This window comes from Chiloscyllium punctatum, chromosome 1, assembly GCF_047496795.1.
Source record: "Chiloscyllium punctatum isolate Juve2018m chromosome 1, sChiPun1.3, whole genome shotgun sequence".
Taxonomy (NCBI): Eukaryota; Metazoa; Chordata; class Chondrichthyes; order Orectolobiformes; family Hemiscylliidae; genus Chiloscyllium; species Chiloscyllium punctatum.
In genome coordinates, this window is record NC_092739.1 from 25,560,803 (window position 1) to 25,577,844 (window position 17,042).

The following is a 17,042-nucleotide window of genomic DNA, read 5'->3' on the forward strand; positions in this document are numbered from 1 at the left end:
TGATGATGTCTAATGGGAAAATGGGCACGGCATGGTGGCTCAGTGGTTAGCACTGCTGCCTCACAGCACCAGGGACCCGTGTTCGATTCCCGCCTCGGGCGACTGTGTGGCATTTGCACATTCTCCCCATGTCTGCATGGGTCTCCTTCAGGTGCTCTGGTTTCCTCCCACAATCCAAAGGTGTGCAGGTTAGGTGAACTGTCCATGCTAAATTGCCCATAGTGTTAGCTGCAATAGTCAGAGGTAAATGTAGGGTAGGAGAATGGGTCTCAATGGGTTACTCTTGGGAGAGTTGGTATGGACTTATTGGGCTGAAGGGCCTGTTCCCATACTGTAGAGTATTTCATCTAAAACTGCAACTATTGTAAACCCATTAGTGTTCTAGATGAGATGATGCCCTGCACTATCAGACACCTATTCCAAAGTATCCCCCATGTTGTCATGGAGAAGGTGAAGAGCATGATAATTGGCCTTATTGGGGCTGCATGGTGGCTCAGTGGTTAGCACTGCTGCCTCACAGTGCCAGGGACCCAGGTTTGATTTCGGCCTCAGGTGACTGACTGTGTGGAATTTGCACATTCTCCCTGTGTCTGTGTGGATTTCCTCCCACATTCCAAACGATATGCAGGTCAGGTGAGTTGGCCATGCTAAAGTGCCCATAGTGTTAGGTGCATTAGTCAGGGGAAATGTAGGGAAATGACTCTGGGTGGGTTGCTCTTTGGAGGGCCGGTGTGGACTTGTTGGGCTAAAGTGCCTGTTTCCACACTGTTGGGAATCTAATCTAATTGTGTAGAGACCCATTGGAAATGTTTTTCAAGCTGTGACCTCTATATTTATTCAGAAATAGCTATAGTCATTGGGACAAGTAGAGTAGATGCAGGATATGACAGATGGTCTGGGGAGGTGGTGGGAGGTGAGGAGCTCTTCACTATTCTCTTCACTAGCATCTTCACTATTCTCAGTAATATATCCACATTCCCATGCTGGCCTTCAGCTGGGGTTTATGGCACTAGCTACTGGTAAGCAGCAGTCATCCATTCCAGTAAATTTGTGCCAACCGTGCCACCACCCTGTGGAGGCCCACAGCTCCATTTTTATTTCTGGTTGTCAGCACTCTTACTCTCAGCAAAGTGATCCTGGATGTTGAGGGAGGATTACATCCTTTGCTGGCTAAGTGTTGTTCTTACATCCACTCTAAATGTTTCTGAGTGTATTTCTCCATGGGATTGACCAGTCTCTCGTGAACAAAGACATGCTATTCATTCCTGGAGATAATGTTGAATTTATGCTAGTGATAGACCTTGAGAAGTTCAACCAGAGGGCAGTACATTTGATCCTGATTCGACAAGTACTTTGCCACAAAATGTGACTCCCAAGGTTCCATGTTCCTGACCAATTGTGACTTGCCTCCTGTCTCTGAGGTGGACTTTTCACAGCTTCCTGTGACTCAGATACCTCTTCCATCACTCTGAGGTGATGCCACCAACTCTGAAAGGATGCTACATCCCATTCATGTACTTGTGTCTATTATATACAGGACCAGACCCCCTCAAAATATTTTTTAAAAGGTAGCCTAGATCCTAATGTTTTCTTATTTTAAAGGTAGATGTGAAATTCATGTTCCAGTTAATGTTAAGCAAAACACAATTTATTAAACACTATAGTTAAATACAAACAAGTGAAAGAGGAATTTAGAATCTTTTATGTATTAGAAGACTTAACCGCAAAATAGATGTAGTATCTATCACTAATTAACTGTTCCAATATAGTAACATCCCACAGACGCACTCTTTGGCCAAAAAGCAAATTCAGACACAGATTCTCACATGCAGTTGTCCAATTTGGAGGAAAAAAAGTCAAGAGAAAATTCAGAGAGAGTAAAAGTAGACACTCACTTAAGCTGAAAATGTGTTGCTGGAAAAGCGCAGCAGGTCAGACAGCATCCAAGGAACAGGAGAATTGACGTTTCAGGCATAAGCCTTCCTGAAGAAGGGCTCATGCCTGAAACGTCAATTCTCCTGCTCCTTGGATGCTGCCTGACCTGCTGCACTTTTCCAGCAACACATTTTTCAGCTCTGATCTCCAGCATCTGCAGTCCTCACTTTCTACTCACTGAAGCTGTCAACTCTTCTGAGGCCCCAAACAGCTTCTGATGCTGCTAAAAAAATAAACTAAACCCAGAAATCTGGATCTGTGAGAGTTGGCCACACCCACTCAGGCTGTTAAAAAAAACCTAAGGCCTCCTAAGCTGTTAGTTAAGTCATCTTCAGTTGCTAGATTTGTACCTCTGCCTTTACAACCTCTCTTCAAAAAAACCCCGGATAAAATAATATTTTAAAGTGACGGCATCGTCACATGTGGCAATTGGCAAAGAGTGGGTTAGCCAGAGGTGATGTGGCCTCCTTGGATAGTCCCTCCTGCTCCCGATAACCAAGGGATGATCTGGATCAGACTAGTGAGGAGGCAGATCTGGTGTGAAAGACATAGGGGATGGTTTAGGTATAGCCTTCATATTGTGCGAGAATACTCGGAGATACACCATTACTTTTAACCATGCGCACACACTCCACATCATACAACCCAATCCTCCCACTCCCTATCATGTCAATGTCCCATTGTGTTCAGTAAACATTCGCTATGATCTTGTTCCAAGATTCCTTTACCACCACTTTTGTTGCAATCTGATATCACTAACAGGTAGGTAGCCTGGCTACCTCCACGGCTGGCTCCTCTACATTCCAAGTCAACACTACACCCACTTCACTGGGCCTGATGTTAGCCTGGTATAGAACACAGAACATTGGACATTACAGTGTAGTAAAGGCCCTTTGTCCCTCGATGTTGAGCCGACCTGTGGAGCCAATCTGAAGCCTATCTATGCTACACTATTCCATTTTTATCCATATGTTCATCCAATGACCATTTAACTGCCCTTAAAGTTGGCAAGTCTACTACTGTTGCAGACAGGGTCTTCCTTGCCCCTACAACTCTCAGAGTAAAGAAGCCACCTGTGACATCTGTATCTATATCTATCGCACTTCAAGGTGAAGCAGATAGGGAGAAGGTGCTTGAATGTAAATGTACCTAACAATGCTATTCATATATGATGTGTACATCTTCAGGAGCAGCTTGAAAATACATACCTCCACAAAAACCTTAGCTGCAGCACATAAATGTGAACTGTCACTTGAATCTCTGTGAGCTTGTGTCAAACAGATCATCTTGCTGGAATCCTGATAAATTTGTGGCATGAGAGCAGGTTGATAGTCAAAAGCCCTTGGTAATGTTAGAGCATATCAGGCATCCCTGAGGCAGAAATGCCTGACTTGCCAGTGACATCCTGTGAATGAACTAAGTTGGAGCAAAATAACAGTAATGTGAGGTTTTATAGAATATTCTTAGCTGAATGTGCAATAAATCTACATACACATTGACTTTCTTAGACTCATAGAGCCATAGAGATGTACAGCATGGAAACAGACCCTTCGGTCCATTTCATCCATGCCGACCAGATATCCCAACCTAAGCAGCACTTAGACTATATTCCTCTTAACCCTTCCTATTCATAGATCTATTTGGATGCCTTTTAAATGTTGTAATTGTACCAGCCTCCACCACCTCCTCTGGCAGCTTATTCCATACGTGCATTACCCTCTGTGAAAAAGGTTGCTCCTCGGTCTCTTTTATATCTTTCCCCTCTCACCCTAAACCTATGCCCTCTAGTTCTGGACTCCCACACTCCAGGGAAAAGACTTTGTCTATTTATCCTATCCATGCCCCTCATGATTTTATAAACCTCTGTAAGGTCATCCCTCAGCCTCCATTGCCATAGGGAAACCAACCCCAGCCTATTCAACCTCACCCTGTAGCTCAAATCCTCCAACCCTGGCAACATCCTTGTAAATATTTTCTGAACCCTTTCAAATATCACAACATCCTTCTGATGGAAAGTAGATCAGAATTGCACATAATATTCCAAAAGTGGCCGAATCAGTGTTCTGTAACAACTGCAACATGACCGCCCGACTCCTGTACTCAATACTCTGACCAATAAAGGAAAGCATACCAAACGCCTTCTTCACTATCCTATCTACCTGCAACTCTACTTTCAAGGAGCTATGAACCTACACTCAAAGGTCTTTTTGTTCAGCAACACTCCCTAGGACCTTACCATTCAGTGTATACATCCTGTTAAGAATTGCTTTCCCGAAATGCAGTACCTCACATTTATCTGAATTAAAATCCGTCCATTTTGGTTAGGCCACTGTTGGAATATTGTGTGCAATTCTGGTCTCCTTCCTATCGGAAAGATGTTGTGAAACTTGAAAGGGTTCAGAAAAGATTTACAAGGATTTTGCCAGAGTTGGAGGATTTGAGCTATAGGGAGAGGTTGAACAGGCTGAGGCTGTTTTCCCTGGACCGTCGGAGGCTGAGGGGTGACCTTATAGAGGTTTACAAAATTATGAGGAGCATGGATAGGGTAAATAGGCAAAATCTTTTCCCTGGGGTTGGGGACTGGGTAAATAATGTTGCCAGTGGATCCAGAGAAAGGGAATTCATGGAATGCTTACAGGATGGATTTTTGGAACAGCTTGTCATGGAGCCCACAAGGGAGCAGGCTATTCTGGATTAGTGGTGCTGGAAGAGCACAGCAGTTCCCACACCTCCTCCCTCACCTCTATCCAAGGCCCTAAAGGAGCCTTCCACATCCATCAAAGTTTTACCTGCACATCCACCAATATCATTTATTGTATTCATTGCTCCTGATGTGGTCTCCTCTACATTGGGGAGACTGGGCGCCTCCGAGCAGAGCGCTTTAGGGAACATCTCCGAGACACCCGCACCAATCAACCAAACCGCCCCGTGGCCCAACATTTCAACTCCCCCTCCCACTCTGCCGGGGACATGGAGGTCCTGGGCCTCCTTCACCGCCGCTTCCTCACCACCAGACGCCTGGAGGGAGAACGCCTCATCTTCCGCCTCGGAACACTTCAACCCCAGGGCATCAGTGTGGACTTCAACAGCTTCCTCATTTCCCCTTCCCCACCTCACCCTAGTTTCAAACTTTCAGCTCCGTAACTGTCTCCTTGACTTGTCCGGACTTGTCCGACCTGCCTATCTTCTTTTCCACCTATCCACTCCACCTATCACCTTCATCTCCTCTTCCACTCACCCATTGTACTCTATGCTACTCTCTCCCCACCCCCACCCTCCTCTAGCTTATCTCTCCACGCTTCAGGCTCACTGCCTTTATTCCTGATGAAGGGCTTTTGCCCGAAACGTCGATTTTGCTGCTCGTTGGATGCTGCCTGAACTGTGTGCTCTTCCAGCACTACTAATCCAGTATTTGGTTTTCAGCATCTGCAGTCATTGTTTTTACCTAGCAGGCTATTCTGGACCTAGTGCTTTGCAATGAACCAGACTTTATAAAAGATCTTAAAGTAAGGGAACCCTTAGGAAGCAGTGATCATAATATGGTAGAGTTCAGTCTGGAGTTTGAAAGAGAGAAGGCAAAATCGGATGTAATGGTGTTACAGTTAAATAAAGGTAATTATGAGGGCATGAGAGAGGAACTGACAAAAATAGACTGGAAGCAGACCCTAGCGGGGAAGACAGTAGAGCAAAAATGGCAGGAGTTTGTGGGTATAATTGAGGACACTGTACAGAGGTTCATCCCCAAGAAAAGAAAGATTATCTGGGGAGGGATTAGACAGCTATGGCTGACAAAGGAAGTCAGGAAATGGATTAAAGAAAAAGAGAGATCCTATAAAGTGGCCAAGAGCAGTGGGAAATCAGAAGATTGGGAAGGCTACAAAAACAAACAGAGGATAACAGAGAGAGTAATAAAAAAGGAGAGGATCAAATATGAAGGTAGGCTAGCCAGTAATATTAGAAATGATAGTAAAAGTTTCTTTCAATACATAAGAAACAAACGACAGGCAAAAGTAGACATTGGGCCACTTCAAACTGATGCTGGAAGCATAGTGATGGGAGATAAGGAAATAGCAGGAGAACTTAACAAGTACTTTGCGTCAGTTTTCACAGTGGAAGACATGAGTAATATCCCAACAATTAAAGGGAGTCAGAGGGCTGAGTTGCCATTACAAAAGAGATAGTGCTAGAAAAGCTAAAAAGTCTTAAAATTGATAAATCTCCTGGCCCCGATGGGCTACATCCTAGAGTTCTGAGAGAGGTGGCTGAGGAAATAGTGGAGGCATTGGTTGAGATCTTTCAAGAGTCACTGGAGTCAGGGAAAGTCCCAGATGATTGGAAGATTGCTGTTGTAACCCCCTTGTTCAAGAAAGGATCAAGACAAAAGATGGAAAATTATAGGCCAATTAGCCTAACCTCTGTTGTTGGTGAAATTCTAGAATCCATCATTAAGGGTGAGGTTTCTAAATTCTTAGAAGAGCAGAGTCTGATTAGAACAAGTCAACATGGATTTAGTAAGGGGAGGTCGTGCCTGACAAACCTGTTGGAATTCTTTGAAGAGCTGACAAGTAGGTTAGACCAGGGGAACCCAGTGGATGTGGTCTATCTAGACTTCCAAAAGGCCTTTGATAAGGTGCCACACGGGAGGCTGCTGAGCAAGGTGAGGGCCCATAGTGTTCGAGGTGAGCTACTGGGATGGATTGAGGATTGGCTGTCTGACAGAAGGCAGAGAGTTGGGATAAAAGGTTCTTTTTCAGAATGGCAGCCAGTGACGAGCGGTGTCCCGCAGGGTTCAGTGTTGGGGGCCACAGCTGTTCGCATTATATATTAATGATCTGGATGAATGGACTTGGGGGCATTCTAGCGAAGTTTGCAGATGATACGAAGTTAGGTGGACAGGCAGGTAGTACTGAGGAAGTGGGGAGGCTACAGAAGGATCTAGACAGTTTGGGAGAGTGGTCCAGGAAATGGCTGATGGAATTCAACATGAACAAATGTGAGGTCTTGCACTTTGGCAAAAAGAATAAAAGCATAGACTACTTTCTAAACAGTGAGAAAATTCGTAAAGCCAAAGTACAAAGGGATCTGGGAGTGCTAGTTGAGGAATCTCTAAAGGTCAACATGCAGGTTGAGTCTGTGATTAAGAAAGTGAATGCAATGTTGTCACTTATCTCAAGAGGGCTGGAATATAAAAGCACCGTTGTGCTACTGAGACTTTATAAAGCTCTGGTTAGGCCCCATTTGGAGTACTGTGTCCAGTTTTGGTCCCCACACCTCAGGAAGGACATACTGGCACTGGAACGTGTCCAGCGGAGATTCACACGGATGATCCCTGGAATGGTTGGTCTAATATATGAGGAGCGGCTGAGCATCCTGGGATTGTATTCATTGGAGTTTAGAAGATTAAGGGGAGACTTAATAGAGACGTACAGGATAATACATGGCTTAGAAAGGGTGGACGCTAGGAAATTGTTTCCGTTAGGTGAGGAGACTAGGACCTGTGGACACAGCCTTAAAATTAGAGGGGGTCAATTCAGAACAGAAATGCGGAGACTTTCTTCAGCCAGAGAGTGGTGAGCCTGTGGAATTCATTTCCGCAGAGTGCAGTGGAGGCCAGGACGCTAAATGTCTTCAAGGCAGAGATTGATAGATTCTTGTTGTCTCAAGGAATTAAGGGCTATGGGGAGAATGCGGGTAAAAGGGGTTGAAATACCCATCAGCCATGATTGAATGACGGAGTGGACTCGATTGGCCGAATGGCCTTACTTCCACTACTATGTCTTATGGTCCATTATGGTCTTATGGGGAGTCCAGAACTAGAAGATCTAGGTTTAGGGTGAGAGGGGAAAGATATAAAAGAGACCTACAGGGCAATTTTTTTCACACAAAGGCTGGTACGTGTGTGGAATGAGCTGCCAGGGGAAGTGGTGGAGGCTGGTACAATTGCAACATTTAAGAGGCATTTGGATGGGTATATGAATAGGAAGGGTTTGGAGGGATATGGGCTGGGTGCTGGCAGGTGGGACTAGATTGAGTTGGGATATCTGGTCGGCATGGACGGATTGGACCGAAGGGTATGTTTCCATGCTGTACATCCCTATGACTCTATGACTCTATGGCAGATATTAGAATTTGAATTCAATTCAGAATCTTGAATTCGAGTCTAACCATGACTCCATTGTCGATTGCCGGAAAAACCATCTGGTTGACTAATGTCCTTTAAGGATGGAAACACCCATCCTTACCTGGTCTGGCCTACATGTGATTCCAGACCCACAACCAATGTGGTTAACTCTTAACCACCTCTGGGCAATTAGGGATGGACATTAAATATTAGCCCACACAGCAATGACTTCATGGTCAAGAGTGTGGTGCTGAAAAGCACAGCAGGTCAGGCAGCATCCAAGGTGCAAGAGAATCGATGTTTTGGGCATAAGTCCTTCATCAGGAAAAGGACCAGTGGGTCAGGGATGAGAGATAAATGGGAGGAGTGGGTGGGATTGGGGGTAGGTGGCTGGGAAAAAGATAAATGGATGAAGGTGAGGGAGAAGGTGATAGGTTAGAGGGGGCAGTGATAGACGGGTCAGGAGGGCGGTGCCGAGTTGGAGGCTTGCGGCTGGGGTAACATGGGGGAAGGGGAAATGAGGAAGCTGTTGAAATCCAGACTTATTCCATGTGGTTGAAGGTTCCCAAGGCGGAATATGAAGCTTTCCTCCTCCAGGCGTCAGGTGGTAACGGTTTGGTGTTGGAGGAGGCCCAGGACCTGCATGCCCTTGACGGAGTGGGAGGGGGAGTTGATGTGTTAAGGCAGGGGGGCAGTGGGGTTGGTGGGTGTGGGTGTCCCGGAGATGTTCTCTGAAATGATCCACAAGAAGGCGTCCTGTCTCCCCAGTGTAGAGGAGACCACATCGGGTGCAATGGATGCAGTAGATGACATTGGTCGAGGTACAGGTAAATTTCTGATGGATGTGGAAGAATCCCTTGGGGCCTTGGACGGAGGTGAGGGGAGTGGTGTGGGTGCAGGTTTTACGCTCTTTGTGGTGGCAGGGAAAAGTGCCAGGAGTCGGGTGTGGGCTGGTGGGAGGTCTTGGAGGTGGGAGAAGGGGTCCTAGTTTGTGTAAGAGATCCACCGGCACCACTAGATTCCCCAGCACAGACGCGATACCTACCTTGAACGTCATGTCCGCCCCCGCAGTTGCTGCCGTGGCAATCACTTCCACCCCACTGGAAGGCTCACTCGTTGACTCACTTCTGCCACTAGTGACATCAACAGCCGAGTACCTAACCAAAACATTGCCCTCACTGCTCGTGACGCCACTTCTGCCCCTGTTAACACAACCATAAGCACTACTTCTGCCCCCTTTGTGAGTGTCACTTCCATTGGTGACGTCACTATTGACCCTATAACCACCCCGCTCAAGCAACTGCCCCTGCCCCCACTTTTAAATTGAGTCAGACTCCAGGTCCTAGCTCCCAGCCCTGCCGTGTTTTCACCATTCCCCCAGACCTCCCCCTCACTGAGGACGAATGTTTAGTCCACAGTAAAGGCCTCACCTTTGTCCATCTACACTCCCAGTTTAATGAGTCTGACACACGCTGCCACCTTGAATATTTCTTCTGCTGCCTCCGCCTCCATGCCCACATTTTTAACCAAGACACCCGCCCACCCACCCACCGAGGACCCCTTCTCCCGTCTCTAACACACCCCATCTACCTGGACACCCCATGCTGGTGTGTTACCTGCCCTTGACCTCTTCATTTCAAATTGCCACCGTGACATCGACTGCCTCAACCTGTCCACCCACTCACCAACTACAACCTCCCACCGTCACAACGCGCAGCCCTCCATTCACTCCAACTCCAACCTTACCATCAAAGCCAGATTCAAGGGTGTGCAGTAGTAGTGTTGCGCACTGACCTCTACACTGTTGAAGCTAGGTGCCAACTCGCAGACACCTCCTCCTACTGCCCCCTTGATCATGACCATACCTCCCATCACCAAACCATCATCTCCCAGACCATCCACAACCTCGGAGGATCTCCCATTCACAGCCTCCAACCTCATGGTCCATGAACCTCGCACTGCCCAATTCGACCTCCTTCCTAAGATTCACAAACCTGACTGCCCCGGTTGACCCATTGTCTCAGCCTGCGCCTGTCCCACTGAACTCATCTCTTCCTACCTTGATACCTCTTGTCCCCTTAGTCCAGGAACTTCCCGCCTACATTCGTTATACCGCCCATGCCCTTCACCTCCTCCAAGATTTTCATTTCCCTGGTCCCCAACGCCTCACCTTCATCATAGGCATCTAGTCCTTGTACACATCAATCCACCACGATGAAGGTCTCCAAGCCCTCTGTTTCTTAATCTCATTCTGTCCCAACCAGTACCCTTCCACTGTCACCCTCATCCGCCTGGGTGAACTGGTCCTCACCATCGGTGAAAGTGAGGACTACAGATGCTGGATGTTAGAGTCAAGATTAGAATGCAACTTCTCCTTCCACTTCCTCCAAACCAAAGGGGCAGCCAGGGGCACCTGCATGGAACCCAGCTATGCTTACCTGTTTGTCGGGTACGTGGAACAGTCCAGCTTCCGCAGTTACACCGACACCTGTCCCTACCCGTCCCTCCTCTGTATCGATGACTGTATTGGCGCCGCTCCCACGTGGAGCTTGAACAGTTCATTAACTTTACTAACATCTTCCACCCCGACCTCAAATTCACCTGGACCATCTTGGCAACCTCCCTCCCCTTCCTGGTCCTCTCCATTACCATCTATGGCGACCGACTAACAATAGACATATATTACAAGCCCACCGACTCCCACAGCTACCTAGAACACACCCTACCTCCTGCAAAAACACCATCCTTTATTCCCAATTCCTCCGCATCTGTTTCCAGGATGATCAATTTCACCTTAGAAAGTCCCTGATGGCTATCTTCTTCCATGATTGCAACTTCTCTTGCCATGTGGCTGATGATGCCCCCCAGTGCACCTCCTCCACTTCACGTGCCAACACCATTGAACACCACCCTTCCTAATGCAACAAGGAGAGACACCCCTTCACCTTCCACTCCACTAACCTCCGCATACAAAGCATCATCCTCTAGTACTTCTGCCACCTCCAAACAGACCCCACCCCTAGAGATATATTTCCCTCCCCACCTATCTCAGCCCATACCCCCCGCGACTCCCTCGTCAGCTACACACCCCCCACCAGCCCACACCCCACACCCGGCAGCTTTCCCTGCCACCACAGGAAGTGCAAATCGTGTGCCCACACCATTCCCCTCACCTCAACCAAGGCCCCAAGGGATTCAGAGAACATCTTTGGGACACCCTCACCCAGCAACCTCACCGCCTCATGACTGAACACGGCTCCAACTCCATCAAAGCCATGCAGGTCCTGGGCCTCCTCCACCACCAAGCTGTTACCGTCCAACACCTGGAGGAGGAAAAGCCTCATATTCTGCCTTGGGACCCTGCAGCCAAAAGGGATAAATATGGATTTCAACAGCTTCCTTATTTCCCCTCCCCCAGTACTAATCCTCCAACTTGGTACCGCCCTCCGGACCCGTACATCTCTGCCCCCCTGACCTATCAACATCTGCCTTACCTTCATCCACCTATCGCTTTCCCAGCTACCTACCCCCTCCCATTTGTCTCTTAACCCCGATCCACTGGCCTCATTCCTGATGAAGGGCTTATGCCTGAAACATTGCCTGCTCCTCAGATGCTGCCTGACCAGCTGTGCTTTTCCAGCCCCACACTCTCGACCATGAGGGCATTTCTGTGTGGGCTAATATTTTATGCCCATCCCTAATTGCCCAGAAGTGGTTAAGGGTTAACCACATTGGTTGTGGATCTGGAATCACATGTAGACCAGACCAGGTAAGGATGGGTGTTTCCATCCGTAAAGGACATTAATCAACCAGATGGTTTTTCTGACAATGGAGTCATGGTTAGACTCTAATTCAAGATTCTTCATTCAAGACAAATTCTAATATTTGCCATTGCCGGATTCGAACCCAGCAGACCAGAACACTCTCTGGAATTAATAATCCAGGAATAATACCAGTAGGCTGTCACTCCCCTGGTGGACAACTGGTGCAGAGGTCGCAATCACCTGACTGCTGCGTGCCACTTCCTCCAGGCCATTGGTACACCACCAATTTTCTTCCATTTCTCTTTTCATTCACAAGATATGGGCATTGTAGGCTGGACCAGCATTTTATGCCAATTCTTAAATGCTCATGAGCAGCAGGTGGTTGTGGGAGATGCCTGTAGCAGGCTCCTGGTTCTGCTAGCAATTTCTTTGGGTAGCCATGCTGCCACCAACATTTCTTACAATACTAGTATGTAGGGCTTGCTAGGTTTAAACGGTGAAGGATTAACCAGCAACGAGATGAGTAACAAGAAATTACTTATTCCATAGTCGTAAGGTAACAGATTACCATTAGTTTAAGAGTGAAAAGTGTGGCACTGGAAAAGCATTGCAAGTCAGGCAGCATCTGAGGAGCAGGACACTCGATGTTTCGAACATAAGCTCTTCATCAGGAATGTAGGTGGGACGCAAGGGGGCTGGGAGATAAATGGGTTGTGGGGTGGTGGGTCTGGGAGGAAGGTAGCTAGGAAGATGAAGATAGGTAGATGAACGCGGGGGGGGGGGGTGATAGTGATAGGTTGGAGCAGAGGGTGGAGCAGATAGGTGGGAAGGAAGATGGATAGGTAGGACAGTTCAAGAAAGTGGTGTCGAGTTGGTGGGTTGGATCTGGAATAAGGTGGAGGGAGGAGAGATGAGGAAAGTGGTGAAATTGAGAGCCTTTCTGTGTGGATGGAAGGTCTCAAATCAGAAGATGAGGTGTTCCTCCTCCAGGCTAGCATTAGACGGTGGAGGAGACACAGGACTTGCACGTCCTTGGTGGAGTGGGAGAGGGAGTTAAAGTGTTCGGACACAAGGTGGTGGGGTTGTTTAGTGCATGTGTCCTGGAGATGTTCTCAGAAATGTTCCGCAGGTTGGCATCCTGTCTCCCCAATGTAGAGGAGACCACTGTGAAAACGATGGACACAATAGATGAGGTAAAAACAATGACTGCAGATGCTGAAAACCAAATACTGGATTAGTAGTGCTGGAAGAGCAGTTCAGGCAGCATCCAACGAGCAGCGAAATCGACGTTTCGGGCAAAAGCCCTTCATCAGGAATAAAAATACAATAGATGAGGTGTCTGATGCATCTAACACTCTCTCTGTAAAGAACCAGCCTCTGGCATCTCCCCATAACCTTCCTCCAAAATAGTCAGATGGAAATTGAGAAATAAACTTGTAAGGAAATCTCAGTTATCTGTAAGAATAATAGGGTGGTTATGACAGGGGATTTTAACTTTCCAAACATAGACTGGGACTGCCACAGTGTTAAGGGTTTAGATGGAGAGAAATTTGTTAAGTGGGTACAAGAAAATTTTCCGATTCAGTATGTGTATGTACATACAGAGAAGGTACAAAACTTGAACTACTCTTGGGAAATAAGGCAGGGCAGGTGACAGATGTGTCAGTGGGGGATCACTTTGGGGCCAGCGACCATAATTCTATTAGTTTTAAAATAGTGATGGAAAAGGATACACCAGATCTCAAATTTGAAGTTCTTAGTTGAAGGATGGCTAATTTTGACGGTATTAGGCAAGAACCTTCAAAACCTGATTGGGTACAGATGTTCGCAGGTAAAGGGACAGATGGAAAATGGGAAGCCTTCAGAAATGAGATAACGAGAATCCAGAGAAAGTATATTCCTGTTGGTGTGAAAGGAAAGGCTGGTAGGTATAGGGAATGCTGGATGACTAAAGATCTTGAGGGTTTGGTTAACAAAAACAAGGAAGCATATGACAGGTAGAGACAGGATAGATTGAGCAAATCCTTAGAATAGTAGGAGTATATTTAAGAGGGAAATCAGGAGGGCAAAAAGGGGACATGAGATAGCTTTGGCAAATAGAGTTAAGGAGAATCCAAAGACTTTTTACAAATACATTAAGGACAAAAGGGTAACTAGGGAGAGAATAGGGCCCCTCAAAGATCAGGAAAGATGGCCTTTGTGTGGAGCCGCAGGAGATGGGGAGATACTAAATGAGTATTTTGCACCAGTGTTTACTGTGGAAAAGGACATTGAAGATATAGACTGTAGGAAAATAGGTGGTGATGTCTTGAAAAATGTCCATATGACAGAGGAGGATGTGCTGGATGACTTGAGACACATAAAAGTAGATAAATACCCAGGACCTGATGAAGTGTACTCCAGAACTCTGTGGGAAGCTAGGAAAGTGATTGCTGGGCCTTTTGCTGAGATATTTGTATCATTGATAGTTATAGGTGAGGTGCCGGTAGACTGGAGATTGGCTGATGTGGTGCCACTATTTGAGAAGGGTGGTAAGGTCAAGCCAGAAAACTATATACCGGTGAGCCTGACATTGGTGGTGGGCAAGTTGTTGGAGGAAATCCCGACGGACAGGATGTACGTGTATTTGGAAAGGCAAGGACTGATTAGGGACAGTCAACATAGCTTTGTGCATGGGAAATCATGTCTCACAAACTTGATTGAGCTTTTTAAAGAAGTAACAAAGAGGATTGATGAGGGCAGAGCGGTAGACGTGATCCTATATGGATTTCAGTAAGGCGTTCGACAAGGTTCCCCATAGGAGATTAGTTAGCAAGGTTAGATCACATGGAATTCAGGGAGAACTGGCCATTTGGATACAGAATTGGTTTAAAGGTAGAACGGTGGTGGTAGAGGGTTGTTTTTCAGATTGGAGGCCCGTGACTATCGATGCTGGGTCCACTACTTTTCATCATTTATGTCAATAATTTGGATGTGAGCTTAAGAGGTATAGTTAGTAAATTTGCAGATGACACCAAAATTGGAGTTGTAGTAGACAACGAACAAGGTTACCTCAGATTACAATGGGATCTTGACCAGATGAGGAAATGAGGTGAGAAGTGACAGATGGAGTTTAATTTAGATTAATGCAAGATACTGCACTTTGGGAAAGCAAACCTTTATGCTTTTAATGGTAAAGTCCTAGGGAGGGTTGCTTAACAAAGAGACCTTGGAGTGCAGGTTCACAGCTCCTTGAAAGTCGTTGCAGGTAGATCGCACTGTGAAGAAGGAGTTTTGTATGCATTCCTTTATTGGTCAGTGTATTGAGTATAGGAGTTGGGAGGTCATGTTGTGGCTGTACAGAACATTGGTTCACTTTTGGAATATTGCGTGCAATACTGGTCTCTTTCCTATCGGAAGGAAACTTGAAAGGGTTCAGAAAAGATTTCAAAGGATGTTGTCAGAGTTGGAGGAGTTGAGCTACAGAGAGAGGGTGAATAGACTAATGCCTTTTTCCCCTGGAGCATCGGAGGCTGAGGGATGACCTTATAGAAGTTGATAAAATCATGAGGGGCATGGATAGGGTAAGTAGAGAAGGTCTTTTCCCTGGGGTGGGGAGTCCTGAACTAGAGGGCAGAGGTTTAGGGTGAGAGGGGAAAGATACAAAAGAGACTTAAGGGGCAACTTTTTTATGTAGATGGTGTTGTGTGTGTGGAATGGGCTGCCAGAGGACAAGGTAAAAACAATGACTGCAGATGCTGAAAACCAAATACTGGATTAGTGGTGCTGGAAGAGCACAGCAGTTCAGGCAGCATCCAACGAGCAGCGAAATCAACGTTTCGGGCAAAAGCCCTTCATCAGGAATAAAGGCAGTGAGCCTGAAGCATGGAGAGATAAGCTAGAGGAGGGTGGGGGTGGGGAGAGAGTAGCATAGAGTACAATGGGTGAGTGGGGGAGGAGATGAAGGTGATAGGTCAAGGAGGAGAGGGTGGAGTGGATAGGTGGAAAAGAAGATAGGCAGGTCGGACAAGTCAAGGAGACAGTAACTGAGCTGGAAGTTTGAAACTAGGATGAGGTGGGGGAAGGGGAAATGAGGAAGCTGTTGAAGTCCACATTGATGCCCTGGGGTTGAAGTGTTCCGAGGCGGAAGATGAGGCGTTCTTCCTCCAGGCGTCTGGTGGTGAGGGAGCGGCGGTGAAGGAGGCCCAGGACCTCCATGTCCTCGGCAGAGTGGGAGGGGGAATTGAAATGTTGGGCCACGGGGCGGTTTGGTTGATTGGTGCGGGTGTCTCGGAGATGTTCCCTAAAGCGCTCTGCTAGGGGGCGCCCAGTCTCCCCAATGTAGAGGAGACCACATCGGGAGCAACGGATACAATAAATGATATTGGTGGATGTGCAGGTGAAACTTTGATGGATGTGGAAGGCTCCTTTAGGGCCTTGGATAGAGGTGAGGGAGGAGGTGTGGGCACAGGTTTTACAGTTCCTGCGGTGGCAGGGGAAAGTGCCAGAATGGGAGGGTGGGTCGTAGGGTGGTGTGGACCTGACCAGGTAGTCACGGAGGGAACGGTCTTTGCGGAAGGCGGAAAGGGGTGGGGAGGGAAATATATCCCTGGTGGTGGGGTCTTTTTGGAGGTGGCGGAAATGTCGGTGGATGATTTGGTTGATGCGAAGGTTTGTAGGGTGGAAGGTGAGCACCAGGGGCGTTCTGTCCTTGTTACGGTTGGAGGGGTGGGGTCTGAGGGCGGAGGTGCGGGATGTGGGCGAGATGCGTTGGAGGGTATCTTTAACCACGTGGGAAGGGAAATTGCGGTCTCTAAAGAAGGAGGCCATCTGGTGTGTTCTGTGGTGGAACTGGTCCTCCTGGGAGCAGATACGGCGGAGGCGGAGAAATTGGGAATATGGGATGGCATTTTTGCAAGAGATAGGGTGGGAAGAGGTGTAAGCATGATAGAGGCTAGTACAATTGCAGCATTTAAAAGGCATATAGATGGGTATATGACTAGGAAGGGTTTGGAGGGGTATGGGCCAGGTGCTGGCAGGTAGGGCTAGGGTTGGGATATCTGGTCGGCATGGACAAGTCGGACCGAAGGGTCTGTTTCTGTGCTGCACATGTCTATGACTCTATGACTCTAAACAACTTAAAATTATGCCGCCCTATGATAGCCACTTCTGCCCTGGGAAAATGTCTCTGTCCATGCACTCTTTCAATGCCTCTCATTGTCTTGTACACCTCCATCAAGTCA